The following is a 16,127-nucleotide window of genomic DNA, read 5'->3' as shown; positions in this document are numbered from 1 at the left end:
TCTCTGTCTCTGTCTGTCTGTCTCTCTCTCTCTCTCTCTCTCTCTCTGCCCCTCCCCCACTCATGTGCGCACACACACGCGTGCCCTCTCTCTCTTTTTGTTGAGTATACGGTAAGAATTTGATAGACACTTCAAATGTTGCCTCACTTAAAAGTTAAGTCAGGCGCCTGGCTGGCTCAGTAGGTCATGCATATGACTCTTGACCTCAAGGTTGTGAGTTCAAGCTCCATGTTGAGCATGGAGCCTGCTTGAAAAAAAAGTTAAGGCAAATTAAAATCACTAATAATAGAATTATTCCCTAACATGAAAGGCAAGTGGAAAATGGGCATGGATAATAAATGTCTCTTGTTCTAATTTCTGGGGTTTTAAAAACTGGAGACTTGTGTCTTTGGACATGTAGGTCCTGTAAAGTGAAGGCAGGTGAGACTACGACAGTGTGCATTAGCTCAGGGCAGGGAAGACCAAAGAAGGAGAACATCCCTCATCACCTGCCGTGCCCTGGAGTGTGGGAAATGGACCTTGGCCGTCCTTTCCTGGAGGGAAGTCTGTCAGCAGAAGCCGAAGGTAGGTCAGGGTCTTCCTGAAGGGAGGCTGGCTTGGCCTCCAGTGACAGAGACAGAGCACCCTGTCTCCTGGAGGAGGGCCCACCGACGGTGCAAATGGCTCTGAATCACAGGGTCCAAGGGCCATCTCAGAGCAGATCCCTGGCTGGCCGCTCTGTGTCAGGCCAGAGAGCTCTTTGATTTCTTTGTTTTCCATCTCAGGAGACATTTTCTTTCCTTGTTTCTTGTCTTCCTGTCCCTGGCCACTCCTTCAATGTTGCTTGTTCAGCACGGCGGTACCTACTGCCTGCAAAATGAACCCACTTATGCATCCAGATGTTGGAAATCTGAAAGCGGTCTTGGCCCCACGGAGAAATTTCCTCTGAGAAATCACCAACTCTGTCCTCAACAGCAGGTGTCACTCTTGCAGCGGAAAACGAGCCAGGGCCCTGGCCAGCCCAACAGATATTTTTACCCAAAGGAGAAAAGACCCAACGTGAGACACAAACTTGGCAAAGGAAACTCCGAAATGAATGTGGAGCCTCATAAAAGGCTATAAATTATCAGCATGTCTTTAAAGGCTGAGCTGTTGGCTTTGAGCTGATGAGCTCCCAAGATCACCTCCTCAAGGCCCAGGAAGGAGGCAGAAGGAAACAGGCACCGAACCCCTCCTCTCCTGACCACAGACCTCGGGAGCACCCCGCGCTCGAGTCCTAGATTCCTAACGACAACGTCAGCAAGAACTTGTGCAGTGGGACGTGCAGAGTGTACTTGATTTGCCCAAGGACAGGCAGAGAGAAGGAAAGCAGCGCAGGCCCCACTCGCTGCTCCTTCCCCCACTCCTTCCGGTAGAGGCCGCTAGGACAGCAGTGCGCACGCCCGGACTTCTCCCAGCTGTTCGCCCACGCACGGAAATCCGTCAGTGCTTCCTTCCGGCTGGGGGACTGCTTCCCAAGGGCCCTGGTGGTTGCTCTTCTCCGCAGGATCCCTTTGCGCTGAAATGTGCTTTGCTGTTTGCAGACGTACTTGTTCATTTAAATCCAGACATCGTGACATATAAATAAGAAGAATTTACCAACCTTACGCACACATGAGAAAGGCCTATTTCAGCACGGAGAACTTGGAGACACAGCTTAGCCCTTCGCCATGGATTTAGGTAGACTGTGTGCAGACCTCACAGACAGAGAGAACCAAAGAAATGAAGAAAAACTGGGAGAGATTGGGCTGGGACTGGATGGGTCCAGAGTGAGAGCCATCGTCTTCCCCAGCAGGATCTCTGCTCCCCAGGAGGCGGTGCTGGGGGCGGGCTGGGAGCTGCCGCCACCAGTTAGTTGAGTGGCTTATTCTTCCCAACGAGTCAAACTCAGGGCTCCAGGCCCTGAGCTGTCAGCACAGAGCCTGATGTGGGGCTCAAACCCACAAACCGTGAGATCATGACCTGGCCAAAGTCGAATGCTTAACCAACTGAGCCACCCAGGTGCCCCGCCCCTATTTTATTTTATTTAAAATTTTTATTTAAGTATGGTTAGCATATAATATTATATTAGTTTCAGGTGTACTACTCAGTGATTCAACAATTCTCAGTGCTCATCACAACAGGTGCAGTCTTGACCCCTTTCGCCTATGTCACTAGTTCATGTTGTAATTAAGAAATCATCCTTGCCATAGCTCTGTTGGATTCTTCTGTTTACCTCTGTTTCTCTCTTTTTAAAAGAAGTAACAGTTTCTATTTCATAGAAGTTTTATTTCTGTAGAAAATTGGGCAAGTAGTACACAGGGTTCCGGTAGACCATCTACGCTCTGCCAGTTTCCCATTATTATCAATGTTCATTAGTGCAGTGTGTTTGCTACAACTGAGCCAATAGGCAACAGTATTTACTAAAGCCCACTGTTGACATTAGAGTTCATTCTTTGTGTTGTACATTCCATGGGTTTTGACAAATGCATAATGTCATGTATATACCTGTACTTTGTCATAGAGAATAGTCTCACTGCTCTTAAAATTATCTGCCCCCCCCCCCCAATTCATCCATAACCTGAGACTGGTTTTAATTCTTGACCTGTAACTAGCTAATTGTGTGACTGAGTTGGTCATCTGATCTTCCCAAGCCCCGACTTTCAAATCTGTGAAATAAGATTTATAGTGTCGTATACTTTATGGGGTTGCTGTGAGGAATAAGGGAGAAGAGGAATATAAAAGTACTGAGGATGGCGCACCTGGGTGGCTCAGTTGGTTAAGCATTCAATTCTTAGTTTCAGCTCAGGTCATGACCTCATGGTTCATGAGATAGAACCCCTCATTGGGCTCTGAGCTGACATTGCAGCGTATGCCTGGGGTTCTTACTCTCTCCCTCTCTCTTTCTGCCACTCCCTGGCTTGTCTCTCTCTCTCAAAATAAATAAATAGACATTAAAAGAGTACTGAGCGTAAATCTTTATGTATTGCAACCTTGCATTAATAAGTATTTGTTAATAATAGATAAGTAGAGTAATACTTGGCTTTCCTTACATAAGTACTGACCTTTCTGGCGAGAAGCACCCTCAGACATGAGAGGAAAGAAGGGTGTTTGTCTCTTGCTGCACCGTGAGCGGTGCATAGGGTTGACAGAGGGCTTCATGCACTATCCTGAAGCTAGGTGCCACCTAAGTAGGAGAGAGTCTTGATCTTAATCCTCAGTGCCCATCAAGGGCACAGGAAGGAGAAGTGATGTCATAGGGGCTACATGTTTGCCTCAGTTCAGATAAGTCCCGAGTGGCCAGGGAAGCCTCCCCGGGTGATGTAGTTCATTTTGTAGCCCCTTAGCTCCAGACCCCAGTCTCACAGACCCCTGAGTCCACATCCCATTAATCTAAGCTGCTACCGCTGCTTAAATCCTGAATCAATTTACCTAGTCCTTTGGTTGAGATCAGGGATTTAATTCCTGAACTCCAGAGTGGAATTTCTGTAATCACTCTGCATCATCTCTAGTCCCAGGATAGAGCAAGACATGAATTTTTCAACCTGCCCCATCAGAAAGATTCAAGAGAATCCATGCAGACTCTGCCCTCCCCTGGTGAGGTCACCAGTGGGGCTGACTGTCCTCCAGCCACTTGCCTGCAGTACTGTTGGGGCCAGTGCACAAGGGGCCATAATTTGAAGTAAACATCATAGGTGGTAGATATGAAAACCAGTATAGAAAGAGCTGGAGATGCCCCTTATGATCTGGGGGCAGGACTCATTCTAAATGAGTCATGTTCTCCCCTTTTCTCCTTCTCTTCCTTCTCTTCTCTCAGATTTCTGTACCAGACTTTAGTTGGCTTAGAGTATGGGATCGATGTAAATACAGGGGTAGAAGTAGGTCAGATCTCCACTTCTGTTTTAGAAGGGCAATGACCTTCCTTAACTAGCTCTGACTGTTTGGTCTGGAGCAGCCAGAGGGATGGACTTGCTTGGAAGTGACCATCACATTTCATGTCCTAGGATGAGATGAAATGTCCCCAGATGTAGCAGCCACATGCAACAACGTGAACTCCCAGAGTGCAGGTAGCCCAGAGCACCCAATCCAGCAGGGAAATCACAGCCCTGAACCTGAGTGCTCCCTGTCTGGCCTGCATTCTGGGGGTGGGGGCCTGTTTACTTCATCTGTTTTCCTCTACTTCTTATCAGAATTTTGACTGCAGTGGTACAAATTTCTAGCAGATCAAATATCTGTTTCTAACAACACAATATCTATTTCTATCAGAGATTCTTTAACTCAAAATATCTGAAAATCGTAAGAGAATTAGTTGAGAAGGGGCCAAGCCCACACTATGGAATGAGGAAAAAAGCCTCCCCATTTTATTTGACCTATTCTTGCACACCTTCAAGTACTGTCTGTATAGTGGTTCTAATATTAAGTTCCTCAGCCAAGTGTGATTGAGGTAATCATCTCTATGAAGGTCCGTCCTAGATTTATCGTACTCTCTTAGCCACATTCCACTGGTCTCTGCTTCTGCAGGCACCTTGCTGTCTGATCCCATGTCAATACATGCTAGAACGCAACCTCCTTTATTATGTTCTTTCAGTGATTTTCAGAAAGTCCTTGACTTCTAGTTCCGGTTGCTTAAAATATCACCATAAATACCTGTTCTTCTCAACTGTATTCCCCTAGTGGATTGCTTTCCTCCCTCTGCTTTGCCCACCTCAGCTAGTGACTGGATAGAGTGGGGCAGGGGCAGGGGGGTGGACTCTGGCTCAAGTTTTGCCCACATGTCTTCCACCAAATGCCCCGACCTGTCCCATTAAAAACATTCTGTATTTCCTGTATTAAAAATCTTGGAAGAATTCTTCAAAGTCTGTCATTTGCTTATTTGTATTACTGTTTGCAGAATAACTTCTAGACTAAGTTCTGAAATGATAGGAGATCCATATCTTCCCATCTTTGGACATTAACCGTCTTGCAGATGTGGAGGTAGAAGTGGCTCAGGGCTTTAACATTTAACCAGTTCATGCATGTTGACAGACAACCAAGATAGGAGTCATTGATGGGCTGCCCCGTCTTCATGTGCTCCATAATGCCATCTAAACACCCATCATTTGCTGATTTTGAGGACTGAAGCTGAAATCACAGCTTCCCACCTTACCTGTGAGCCTCACTTACAGGGGCTTTCAAAACCTGTGAGCTGCCCCAGCACACATGGCTCTTCCTGGCTCCCCGGGACAGCTGTCCTTGTAGAAGTTTGTCCTACCAAGGAAAAACTTTAGTTTGAGTGAGGGGATATGTCTCTGCTTCAGCCCTACTGCTCTGTCTTCTGGAAAATGTGTGAATTTAATCAGAACCACCAACAGTAAGTTTTGAAAGGATAATCAATAGCAGAAAATAAAAATAGGTAATTATTCCAAATTAAAGGACAACCAGGGAGCTGCTGGCTGCAGACCTTGTGCTTGCCTGTGCATTGTTCAGTCTGGAGAGCCGTAGGTGCCAAGAATCTTGGGTGTCTTTTCCTAGGTCCCCTGTGAGGTGGGGATGCTGGGACACAGTCTGTTCCCTTGGCTCTACTATTCTGTGCTTCTGAGCTCAATTCTTGGGCTACATTCTTGGGTTCCTTCTGAGGTAAATGCTGGAAATTCAGAAGGGGGAGTGAGGCAGAACATGGAGAAACTTAGAAAGAAAAAAATTACAGAAATACTCTGTAAAAAAGGCTAGCATAAGGTCAAATTTCCTCGTTTCATGCTGGATTTTGTATCTGTGTGGAACATAGCCTGAAAGGGATAGACTGTATTAGGACAAAAAAGAGCTACTGTTTTCCTGCATTGCTGAGACTGGCAATGATTAAATGGAATAAAAATATACAGCGTGGCAGAGGGTGAGAGGCCTGAGGTGTGCTCATACACAGCTTGTGTGAAAACAGTTTATTGTTACCTTTCTGCACACCATATCGGAAGCTTTAAAAATGTTCATTGCTTTGACCCACTTCTAGATTTATACCAAGGAAGTTATTAGTCCAGTGCCAAGATACATATACACAAATGTTCATTAGAGTGTTTTTAAAAATAAAAACAACAAAAGTTAATCAACTGTAACGTTAATAATTTAAGGCTGCGTAGCAAATAATAGTATGAGTCCCGTGTGTTGGCATCCACAGCCACTGAGATGATCAGAACGTTACATGAACATTGTAAGGAACATATCATGAATGCAATGAAATTGTTAATATGGAAGCCTGATAATCGATTACAGATAGCACATACAGTGTGATTTCACTGTGTAATGTGAGTTTATATGTTCTAAACCTATAGGAAATAAAAAGACAAGTCCCCAACAGGCTATAAGGAGATTAAAAAAAAGATTTCCCCCTCCCTACAATTGGGTTAACATAAATCAAAGCAAGTTGGTATTAATACCCCCTTATCACTGAAGAGATTACACAGGACTTTTTCCTTTCCTGTTTTTTCTTCTCTGTGTTTTCTTCTCTTTTTTAAAAATTTTTTGTTAACGTTTATGTATTTTTGAAAGAGATAGAGACAGAGTGTGAGCTGGGGAAGTGCAGAGAGAGGAGACACTGAATCCGAAGCAGGCTCCAGGCTCTGAGCTGTCGGTGCAGGGCCTGATATGGGACTCCAACTCATGAACTGTGAGACCATGTCCTGAGCTGAAGTCAGTTGCTTAAACAACTGAGACACTCACACGCCCCTCTTCTCTGCATTTTCTATTTTTCCATATAAGCATGATTTGCATACTAAAACAATGAAAGTTAAAATAAAACCAGGTAAAATGTCAACAGGAATTTGGATATTCTTTCCTTAAAAGAAGAAATCAACAGTGATGTGATTGGCCTTTGTTTTAAAAGTGAAAGCTTTATAAATTTAAGTTTTTTGTTTGTTTTGTTTTTTGTTTTTGTTTTTGTTTTTTTGTAGTTTAGGACCCTTTGAGTTTCTCCCAGTTCCTCCCAAGCTACAGTATGGAAATGCCAGCTGCCATCTGTTCAAGTATTGACCTAGATCATCAGGGAAGAAAATTTGTGCTCAGAAAAGAAATGCAGAAGAGAATTCAGAGACTGAAAATACCATCAAAGCATAAAGCAAATTGTTCTTCCTTAGAGAAAACCTAGCTCATGCTGCTGGCTCCTGTTCCCTCCAAGCTTGACCTTACTTTTGTAATTCTTTCAACAAAGATACAGCGGAGAGCATAGATGTGTGGCCATATGGGTATCTTCAACCATCTTCTCTTATGATGAAGAAAACTGTCCTGTTTCTATGAAGTCACACTTGAAGATGATGTTCCTGTTCTTTTGGAACATGATTCAATATATGTAATAACTGGTTAGCCCTGGGTGTGAACTAATCAGAATGAACCCTGGTCGTTAAAGAAAAAAAGGGGCTGTGATTATATTTGCGTGCTGGCTGAATACCAGGGAAGCTCTAATGTAGTCACATAGCTTCCAATTAAATGATTTGGAAGGGCATGTTGTTTTTGTTCTTTTACAAACGAGAATCTACAGTGTGTCACTTAGGATAGTGATCGGTTTCTACTCCTCTATCAAGTGGAACTTCTTCAGCTTGAGGATGATGGTCTGATTGAGTTAAGGGTGTCTTTGGATTCTGACAGAGGAGGCTTTGAACCTCAGTTGCAACCCTCATCAACTGCATATTCTTGGGCAAATGATTTATTTATTTATTTATTTTTATTTTTATTAATATATGAAATTTATTGTCAAATTGGTTTCCATACAACACCCAGTGCTCATCCCAAAAGGTGTTGGGCAAATGATTTAAACATTTAGGCTTAGTGTCCTAAACCACACAATGGGGGTAAAATTATTTCTCTTGCCCACTGTAGCACCGCTGAGATAAAGTGTGCAAGATGGCTCCGTGTCCAGCAAGAAAAATACGTAGTCCATAGTAATTCTTCTTGTCAATGTCACTGATAAAACAAAGTTAAAATAAAGTCAGCTTTTTTATGAAATCCTGCTTCACTTGGAAGCAGTTTTTTTCATATGAAATCATCTAAAAAACACACAATTTCTGCAGCCAGTGCAAATATTAATTAGCAGTCTAGCAAGAAGCGGGTCATAATGCTGAATGTCAATGTGTTAAAATGTCTCCTAGTTACAAGACAGTAGCACCTTGCTAATTTGCCATTAAGGGGCCCCCGGAGCTGAGAGAAATGACAAAAATCTGTGTGAAGAAGAAATTCTCACTGACTAAATCAAGCTTCTTCAATTCTGTAAAAATGTGCTACTTTTGTTACTTTTGCTTTGGAGTTTTTCATGATAATCTTTACAGTTGATGGGGTTTTCTGCAGATGAACATTTACCTCTTCAAATCAAGTTTGGCAAATTTTTTTTTAAACCTTAAATGACAAAATCTTCTCATTGTGGACCTGAAGCTAGAGACATCCAAATGTAAATCTCTCAAAATCTTGCAACTGGCTGTCCCTTCAAAATCAGCCCATTCTATTGCAGTAGCATCAGGAAATGTCAAGATTACTTGGTATTTCCATACACAGATAAGGAAGTTTAAGAGTCAACCCAACAAGAAATATAGCATGATCCGTTTCAGATGGGGATTTTGTATTGAAAAAGCCAACGTTTTGAATTCAAATAAGCCTGTATTTGATTTCTAATTCCAAACTGAGTGTGTGACCTTTGGCCACACAGGTAGAATGGGGACAATTTTTCCTACCTGAACAGGGCTCATAGAGAAGTACGTGGTGTTGTTCTAGAAGATTGGGCACTCCGTACGTGGTGGTAGGCAATTTCTCTGATCATATTTATATTTGTCAAGTAAACATCGTTGGGAAGAAAAAAAAATCCTCCTGTTCCAAATTCTATCCTCAATTCCAAACTTTTTGCCCCTCACAAATAGATTTGGAGGTCTCGGATGTTTCCTGTAAGGACCCAGTGAAAACAGGGAGGCATGTGCTTTCACAAGAGGTCTTGGTAAGAAGTCATCTTCCCCAAGTGTCCTGGTGCACAAAACTCATCCAAAATGTGCCCTGCACAGTGAGACTTTGCGGACTGAAGTTTCCTTCAGGGTGTCTGGCAACTCCATAAGTGCGTATCAATCCAGAGTCAAGACCCTGGAGGGCTGCCCAGGGTCTCACACCATTAGCTTATTTTTGTCAACGGGGATCCTGCGTCTTGCAAGCAGAGTCCCCATTTTAGGCAGGAGGTTGGCCAAGGCAGTGGAGGCAATGCCGTGTTGTTTACATCAGCCTGAGCTGAGGAGCCGGGACCTGGGGTCCGTCTGGGGTCCACCTGCCATGGGCTGTAGAACCTGGGCGAGCGCACCTCCTTGAGGGTAGACTTCCGCGTCTACGAGGCCCATCCGAGGCCCCGCCCTGCACCCCGATCCTGTGTTTAGGATGCGGATGTGCCCGAGTCTAGGTTTGCACAAGAGTCCCTTATTCAATAAAGAAATGACAAAGAAACAACTAGTTATAGACACTACTGTACGAAAGTGATTTAGTGATTGGAAACAACATATTCTAACTGGGCTCATTTTCATGCTTTAAGAGTTAAGACTGGAAGGGGAGTCAACAGAGAGTTTTGCCCGTGTGCTGCATATATTACAAACAAATTTTAGCAAATAATAAAATTCCTCAATTCAGACACTAGGTTCCCTAACATTATTTCATATTCTTGTGTCGTAATTTAAGAAGCTTTGCCTTCCAAAGATTAATGCATAAATGTATGCATATAATAATGGGTCTCTACCTATAAACTTGTGGTGATAGAAAGCCACCACTCTTTGTCAAGAAAAAGCCTTCAGCAGGTCAAGCTCTTGGTTCTAATGAAGTTATATTTACAACCCCGAGGTATAAACCATATCGTAACGTCCAACGCTTTTCCAGAGTGAATTTCCTGACTGGCCTTGACCTGACATCTTTAACTCATTCAGTCCTCGTGAAAAATCTCTACGCTTGGGAAAGCAGTGACATTATTTCCATTTTACAGACGGAAAAACTGAGGCACGGAGGGATTAACTATGCTGTCCAAGGTCACAGAGCTTCTAAGTGGTAGAATCTGCTAGGGAGCCCAAGCAGGGTGAGTTCAGTGTGTTTTTCACAAAAAGCAGAGTTACTTTCGCTAAAGCACCCAGGCTTGGGGGCCAAGAGCCACAGACACTTCACTGTAACTTCCTCCTCGGGACAGCAGTTCTCGGTGCAGACAGAGAGCAGCCCTCGGCCCTCCACCTTTCCTCTGCTCTCACTACACGACTCCGGTGTTTTTCTCCCGTCCTATTGCTTTAAACAGCATCTGTGCTCCCAAACGCTTATCCGAGTCCCTGCCCGGAACCCCAGGCTTCTACGACCGCCTACCGGCTTGGTATCTCTTGGTCTCTTGGTGGATCACCGCTTTCATGTGTCCCCAGCTGAACTCCTGGTCCCTCCACCCTACACACACACGGAGCTGCCTCCCCTCTCAGCAGGTGACAGCCCGACCCCGCACTCACTCAGCTACACAGCATCTTCAGTCCCATCTACCTCCCACCGTTCATGTGGACAGTCCTCCTGGGTCATCTTCAGAATAAACCTCCCCATGTCCATTCCTCTGGCAGATCCAGACTGGCCTCACTGCGCCCCTGGATTATCACAGCTGCTCCAGATTTGCTCAGGCTTCTCTTGCCTCCCTAGCATGGTCTGTTCCTGACATGGGAATGGAGTGATCCTTTTATTTTTTTAATGTCGCATTTGTTTTTGGAAGAGTGAGGAGCAGAGGAGGGGCAGAGAGTGAGGAGCAGAGGATCTGAAGCAGGCTGCAGGCTCCGTGCTGTCAGCAGAGAGCCTGATGTAGGGCCCGAACTCACAAACTGCTAGATCATGACCTGAGTCGAAGTCAGGTATTCAGCCGACTCAGCCACCCAGGCGCCCTCAGAGTGATCCCTTTTTGGAAGTCCCATTATTTCAGGCCTCTGCCCACAACCTTCTGGTTGTGAGTCTCCAACTCACCCCAGGTAAGAGTTCCTTGACCTAACTGCCCTCCCCACCGGCTCTGCTCTGCTGGCCAGCTGGCCTCGCCTCTCCTCCCAGTGTCCTGGCGTCCTCCCTGTTCCTGTGACATGCCGAGCAGGTGCCCGCGCCAGGGTCCCTCCCTGTGGTTCCTTCTTTTGGATACTCTGCCATCGGATATTCTTATGGTTCCTTCCCTCCCTTCATGCCCCTACTGGATGCCTCTGTCCTACCGAGGCCCATCTTGGGATACTCTAGACATAGTCACCCCCCTCCGTCACCAGTCCTGGAGATTCTTTCCCCCTTACCTTGCTTTGTTGTTGTTCACGACATTTCCTACCTGACGTGCTCCGTAATCCTGGTTATTACTGTCCGCCCCTCCTGCTCCGTCCCTACCAGAACAGTCTCACGAGGACAGGGAGAGGCTTTATTTTTGTTGTTGTGGAAGCTGGAGCGTCCACAGCAGTCAGGAAATAAGTATCTGTTGAAGGAGGGAATGAGCGAGTCTCCTAGAAACGTCCAGTTTGCACGGAGCACAGCCATCTGGGCTTGGCAGCAGGGACATCGGTGGCGTGAGCTGAGGTGTAAGGGACCGACTTATGCGGGGCCGACTCCAGGTGCTAAGATCCAGGAATCGAAATGACACGTTCCCTCCCGTGTAGGGAGGGGGGTCAGTGGTGGGAAGAAGCTTCTGTGTGATCCACACCAGGGTCAACATCCAGGGCAGCCCAGTCCGAGGTAGGATGCAGGAGGGGTCGTCTATAGTAAAGGCATCAGAACGTTCGGTCTGCTTGGGGTGAAGGTGTGTGAGTGGGCTCTAGAAGAGGGAGAAAAGAGCTGGGGAGGGCGTCAGGAGCCAGCATGCGAGGCAGGAATGGCAGCGAGGTGGCCGGCGTGGCACGTCCCGGCACGGCTGGGTCCACCTGCAGAGTGTGGGTTCCGGAGCGCGGCTGGCAATCCTGGATCCACGTGGACTGGGTCCTGCTGCCACGTGCAGCCCCCACGGCGTCTTCCCCGGGGACTGGGATTGTGCAGGTGCTCTCTGGCAAGGCAGGGCTGACGCCTATCACTGCAGCCTAACGGATTACCTTTCTGGAGGTTTCTCCAGCGTCTGTTTCTGGTACTTCCCTTCTGTTCCTTTTGGTTGGTTTGTTTGTTGAAAGGAAGATTAAATTCACGCCACTTGAAAATAAAATGAACGTGGAGATTGTTTTTACAAGGAGATAATGAGGCAAACAAACACCTCTGTCTCCTGCCCACCTCTCTCAGGTGGGTCTGCTGTCAGGATTCTCCCGGCAGCACAGCCTCACTGCCGGGTGCACATCATGCTTGCTCGAATGCAAATTCTCTCATAAATCTTCGCGGCTCCAAGAAGCCTGGTGTGTGAACTCCAGCTACCACCCAGCAGCTCTCTGCTACTACCGGCCGGTGGCCAATGGGACATGTTCGTCCTTCCTATTGTGGCCCCAGATCACTCCACATTGACTTAGAGCCCAGGTCTCTGCTCTGCCCAGACCAGCAACCTAGCCGACATCTACTTGTGGGGAGCTCCAAAGAAAGCATCTCATGGGGTACGTGGGTGACTCCGTCAGTTGAGCATGAGACTTCAGCCCCGGTCATGATCTCGCGGTCTGTGAGATCGAGCCCCGCGTCGGGCTCTGTGCTGACAGCTCAGAGCCTGGAGCCTGCAGCCTGCTTCGGATTCTGTGTCTCCCTCTCTCTCTGCCCCTTCCCTGCTCGTGCTCCGTCTCTCTCTCAAAAATAAATAAACACTGAAAAAAAAATTTACAAAGAAAGCATCTCACATTTCAAAACTGAAGTTTTAGCCCTTCAGTCCTGGTTTATTTCAGTGAGTGATGCCAATATCCGTCCTGGGATATCGCGTTTGGGTAGGCAATTAGTGAATCTTGAAAACAACATCGAAGCGAGGGAGGCCTTATTTCCAAACAACGCGTGCAAGCCCGTGGACATAGCGTTAACACGACAGGTTCAATACTAAAACACAGAACGTCCTACTTCCCTACCACCTGGGGATAAGGGTAGTGGAAGATCCCCCACCTCCACTCTGCTGCCTTCCTGCTGTGCACATGTCAGTGCCTTACTGAGCATGGTTACTGGAGGGATCTGTTTCCAGCAGCATAAGGAACCATGGTCCCAGAATGACCTTCTCGATGAAAACGACAACTACAAAAATGCCATTACTTTACAATTTTTAGAGATATTTTTCTAGAAATACATATAAATCATCTTCAAAATTTTTTCAATGTTTATTTATATTTGATAGAGAGAGATACAGAGACCGAGTGTGATCAGGGGAGGGGCAGAGAAGGAGACACAGAATCCAAAGCAGGCTCCAGGCTCTGAGCTGTCAGCACAGAGTCTGACGGGGGGGGGGCTCGAACTCACGGACCTCGAGATCATGACCTGAGCCAAAGTCGGCCGCTTAACCAACTGAGCCACCCAGGTGCCCCTAAATCATCCTTTTAATTACATAACAATCCCTTAGAAAATCCCTCGGGGACATCTCAGAGGCATGAGTGTAGAAGAGGAAACCGAAAGAAGCTGAGCAGACAATAAGCTGTCACCTTGAGGACATTTGCTAACAGGGTGATTATGAGATTCAGTATTCAAGGCAGCACCAAGCACCAGGCCACACGAAAACAATGTCCCAGCCATCATGGGAGGGCCAACACATCTCCCGTCTTGGCTGTCACTTCAAACGGCCTCACTTTAGTGTAAGAGTAGTTAGAGTATCCTCACCCGCAGTTAACTACAAGGAAAACTACCTGTCTCAAGCCTTTGTTCTAGATTGAAGGGGAGAGAAATCTTCCCTGAGAATCCAAAACAAGGTTGAAACTCACTTGGGTATAGAGATTGAATTCATACTCCTTGTGTAGAATGAAAAAGGTCACTCAGGGTTAAGGATCTCCAGGTACCTGATGAAAGCAAATACAAGTCCTCCCTGAAGGAGCTTACCTTGTTAAAAAGGTAGGTCCTTGGGACCCACTCCAGACCTTCTCAGTTAAAATCCGTAAACACATTTGCACACTGAAATCCCACAGATAAATTTCCAGTAAGTAGGAGCTCACAGTAAATCATGAAACATGCAAAGAACCAAGGAACCATGAACAAGCATGAGCAGAAACAAGAAACAATTGCAAGACCAATGTGTCGGATATTGGCGTAATCAGACCAAATGCCTTATAACATTGCTTTTGAAAAATCTGTGTGTCATCTGGTAATATTTGGATTCGCTCAAATAAAACTCTTTTTTAATGCTTATTTATTTATTTTTGAGAGACAGAAAACACAAGTGGGGGAGGGGCAGAGAGAGAGGGAGAGAGAGAGAGAGAGAGGGAGACACAGAATCTGAAGCAGACTCCAGGCTCTGAAGAGAGTTGGATGCGGGGCTCAAACTCACGAACGGTTAAATCATGACGTGAGTTGAAGTGGGACGCTTAACCGACTGAGCCACCCAGGTGCCCTTTAAAATGAAATTCTAACTCTGATGCCGGAAGGCTGAGGCCCCAAGAGGAAGGGCCTCAAGGCTCTTGCCAAGAGGATTTTTGGCTTTGCACAAGAAAGAATTCAAGAGCAAGCCATTTAGAGAAAGAGACAGAGATTTATTAATTGCAGAGGTAAGAGAGGAGCTCTTCACAAAGCAGTGGTCTCTCCTTCCAGATGGGGAAGACAGCCTCCCTTTGCCTCTACTGTAGGATTTTGTAGGTTTTTTAAAATTTATTTTTTTATTTTTTAAAATTTACATCCAAGTTAGCATATAGTGCAACAATGATTTCAGGAGTAGATTCCTTAGTGCCCCTGACCCATTTAGCTCATCCGCCTTCCCACAATCCTGCCTGTAACCCTCAGTTTGTTCTCCATGTTTATGAGTCTCTTCTGTTTTGTCCCCCTCCCTGTTTTTATATTCTTTTTGTTTCCCTTCCCTTATGTTCATCTGTTTTTGTCTCTTAAAATCCTCATATGAGTGAAGTCGTATGATTTTTGTCTTTCTCTGACTGAATGATTTCACTTAGCACAATACCCTCCAGTTCCGTCCACGTAGTTGCAAATGGCAAGATTTCATCCTTTTTGGCTGCCGAGTAATACTCTATTGTATATATATACCACATCTTCTTTATCCATTCATCCATCGAGGGACATTTGGGCTCTTTCCATACTTTGGCTATTGTTGATAGTGCTGTTATAAACATGGGGGTGCATGTGTCCCTTCGAAACAGCACACCCGTATCCCTTGGATAAATGCCTAGTAGTGAAATTGCTAGATCACAGGGTGGTTCTATTTTTAGTTTTTTGAGGAAACTCCCATACTGTTTTCCAGAGTGGCTGCACCAGCTTGCATTCCCACCAACAACGCAAAAGAGATCCTCTTTGTCAACATCCTTGCCAACATCTGTTGTTGCCTGAGTTGTTCATGTTAGCCATTCTGACAGGTGTTAGGTGGTATCTCATTGTGGTTTTGATTTGTTATTTCCCTGATGATGAGTGATGGTGAGCATTTTTTCATGTGTCAGTTGGCCATCTGGATGTCTTCTTTGGAGAAGTGTCTATTCGTGTCTTTTGTGCATTTCTTCACTGGATTATTTGTTTTTTGGGTGTTGAGTTTGATAAGTCCTTTATAGATTTTGGATACTAACCCTTCATCTGATATGTCATTTGCAAACATCTGCTTCCATTCTGTCAGTTGTCTTTTAGTTTTGCTGATTGTTTCCTTCGCTGTGCAGAAGATTTTTATTTTGATGTGGTCCCAGTAGTTCATTTTTGCTTTTGTTTCCCTTGCCTCCAGAGACGTGTTGAGTAAGAAGTTGCTGTGGCCAAGATCAAAGAGGTTTTTGCGTGCTTTCTCCTCGAGCACTTTGATGGCTTCCTGTCTTACATTGAGGTCTTTCATCCATTTTGAGTTTATTTTTGTGGATGGTGTACGAAAGTGGTCCAGGTTCATTCTTCTGCATGTCGCTGTCCAGTTTTCCCAGCACCACTTGCTGAAGAGACTGTCTTTATTCCTTTGGATATTCTTTCCTGCTTTTTCAAAGATTAGTTGGCCATATGTTTGTGGGTCCATTTCTGGGTTCTCTATTCTGTTCCATTGATCTGAGTGTCTGTTCTTGTCCCAGTAACATACTGTCTTGATGATTACAGCTTTGTAGTATAGCTTG

Source organism: Panthera leo, chromosome A3, assembly GCF_018350215.1.
Source record: "Panthera leo isolate Ple1 chromosome A3, P.leo_Ple1_pat1.1, whole genome shotgun sequence".
Classification (NCBI taxonomy): Eukaryota; Metazoa; Chordata; class Mammalia; order Carnivora; family Felidae; genus Panthera; species Panthera leo.
This window is presented reverse-complemented; position numbering follows the sequence as displayed.